Source organism: Echinops telfairi, unplaced genomic scaffold (genome assembly GCF_000313985.2).
Source record: "Echinops telfairi isolate 266 unplaced genomic scaffold, ASM31398v2 ScPeMD7_7469;HRSCAF=8507_1, whole genome shotgun sequence".
Taxonomy (NCBI): domain Eukaryota; kingdom Metazoa; phylum Chordata; class Mammalia; order Afrosoricida; family Tenrecidae; genus Echinops; species Echinops telfairi.
Genome location: NW_022111373.1, coordinates 119,133,609 through 119,136,233, shown reverse-complemented (window position 1 = coordinate 119,136,233; position 2,625 = coordinate 119,133,609). Strand labels below are relative to the sequence as shown.

Here is a 2,625-nt window from a genome sequence, read left to right as displayed (position 1 = left end):
CGCCCCGCCCCGGCCACGCGGGCCCGCCCACTCCGCGCGCCCGCGCTCGGCCCCGGGAGGCGGAGCCCCAAGGACACGCCCCTTCCTTTGGCGGCGGGCAGGACAAACGCCACTCCGGCGACAAGGCCCGCCCCTGTGGTGCTCAGATTGGTCAGAAGGCGCTGCTTGCCGAAAGAACCTAGAAAGGTAATTCCTCGGACCAATCCAGACAGCGGTCTCTTGAACTCTCCGGTGATTGGATGACGAGGCTGCCACCTTCATCCAATGATTCCGCGATCACTAAATTGGCTTGGGTAGTAGTTCGCGGCAGATTTTCTTTTGCCTTGGCTGGTCCAGGATTGTGCTGTTCTTCAGGTTTGCCTCTTACCAAAGGTAAGCCTTTATGCGTGCCCTCTAATGTGTCGATTGCTCTTTTGTGTTTTGTGGAAATCCAATTTCAGTGTCCACGGTATGAGTCCACGCGGCTTTATCCCTTTCTCAGAGAGATTAGCAGGACTTCCTCCCTCTTCCAGAAGTGTGGCCACGGCAGCAGCTAGGAACCCTTATGGGGAAGCACGTAAACAAGTGCTAATCTCCACTCCACTGCAGAGAAACTGCACGGCGTAGAACGGTGGGCCCACCTCACCCAGGTGAAAGTAGCCCAACCTCCGATAACACCAACAGTGGACCAATCCCACGGCCTGAAACACCTCTAAGAAGCGAATATGGAAACGCCAGAAGCGGTGAGTGGACTCGACCTCCCGCCAGGAGGAAGGCACTTCTTGGGTACCCTTCCTAGGTTTGACATTTGTATGTACCTTAGTTTTTGTGTCAACTTTAGATTTTGCTTGCTATAGTCCCTTTCAGTGGTCACACCTATGCACCTTATTGTTATTCTTCATAATTATACTACCACACGGTATTGTCCTGGGAGGTCTTTAGCAGTACTCCTACCTTTGCTAGGAATGCGTTTTGTTTTTTTGATTTGAAGTCCACCCTTTTTGCACAGGGCCTCAGAATTCCGCTGACCTGGGTCCTCCTCCAGTGGAGCTGGTCATTGTCAACTCTGCCTGGAAAATGCCGTACCAGCTCACCTCTGAAGCAAAGTGGAAGGATCCTTGCTGGTTCTGCCTTTTTCACCTACTAAGACCATCCCAACCAGGCCAATAAATAGGTAACATCTTGATGAATGGAGAGAAGATTGAAGTTGTCAATGCCTTCTTGCTCCATGTGAAGCAAGCCCCTCTACGAGTACTTCTGGGGTTGAGGTGGGGAGCATTCCAGCCTCCAAATACAACTGTACTTTATCCCTGACTTCCTAAGGAACAAGCAAGAGACCCTAGTTGTACCCCAGGGATGGAGGGTTGGGGATGGGGGTTGACACAGGAGGAGGGAGTATAGAATCAGACCCTCTGGTATACACGGTGCCCTATCATTTCCCTCCAGAGCCTTTTGGATAAGAACTCTTGGGTTTTGTCAAGGCTGCCCCACGCAGCAGGCCTCTTGGACACCTGTGGGTTCAAGGTGCCAGAGGTACTAACAAAGGTCAGTGCCTTGGAATCCCTTCAACCACTTCCCCGATCACCGTTTGAATTGATTTTCAAGAATGTATCATGCATGTTGAAAACGGTTCGGTGGTCCATACTCTGGCTCTGTATGACTAGAAACAGCATTAGCACCTTCACTGGGAGAAGGAAGGAAACAAAGCTCATTGGTGGGTTTCTCTTGACTTATCTCAACGGAGCAGGGGTTTTCTTTTTATTCGGGTCTAACACCTACAAACCAAACCAAACTCCCTGCCATTGAGTCAGTTCCATATCATGACAACCTGTAGGACAGGGTAGAACTAACTCCCCTCTGGATTTCTGAGACCGTAACTCTTTATGGAAATAGCCCTATCTTTCTCCCAAGAAGGGCTAGGTGGTTTCGAACTGCTGACCTTGTGGTTAGCAGCCCAGGGCATAGCCACTTAACCTAGTAGGGCCCCTGGATGAGCACCTATACTTTTCAAATCTCAGATGTCTTCATTGCTGCTGTCGATGCCAAGATCCCAGTGCCACTCACTGCCATCCCTACTCCCGCTGCCCTCACCTCCCTTGTGTGTGGCCCTCGGTCGGGCCTACCAACTAGTACTGGACTGGGCGCAGGAGGTCTGGACATCTCTCTACGTGTGTTCCTGGCACTTTCTCAGGACCGGGCCCACACCCTAGAAGAGATCACCTAAGGTCTGCCAGCTCTGCAGACACAGGCTGATTCCTTAAGAGCTGCGGCCTGCAGAATCAGCGAGGTTTGGAGAAATGTGGTTCCTACACCAACCAGTCAGGGGTGGCCCAAGGGGTTATCCAGAAACTGAAAACCATGCCTCTGTGTTGAGATAGCAAGCAATAGGCTACCTGGGGGATTATTTTCTGGCTCTTTATAAAGTAGCTCATTCCATTTTTATGTGTATTTTTTCACTCCTTTTAATTAGTCATTTTATTGGGGGCTCTTACTGCTATAATGTTTATGGTTGCAATAGCTCCTTGCTTTTTTGGTTCTTTAGCGTTTCTGGGGTCGTTGTTCGGGCACCAGATGATGGCCCTGAAGCTGCAGGATCAGTCAGGATATTGAGGGCCCTGCCCCTTCAGGACCCTACTCTGGCTCCTT

General features: G+C 50.9%; 1 long non-coding RNA gene across 2 annotated transcripts; it reads left to right on the top strand.

The window, feature by feature from the left end:
• The first annotated feature begins 299 nt into the window (after positions 1 to 299).
• Positions 300 to 1,780, top strand: LOC123521128. 2 transcript variants are annotated; one of them, XR_006679606.1, is made up of 4 exons: positions 300 to 372; positions 513 to 722; positions 989 to 1,153; positions 1,426 to 1,780. It is a non-coding gene; the product is annotated as an uncharacterized LOC123521128 (long non-coding RNA). The 2 variants fall into 2 exon arrangements; XR_006679605.1 differs by lacking the exon at positions 300 to 372 and having other exon boundaries at positions 399 to 722.
• The last annotated feature ends 845 nt before the right edge of the window (positions 1,781 to 2,625 follow it).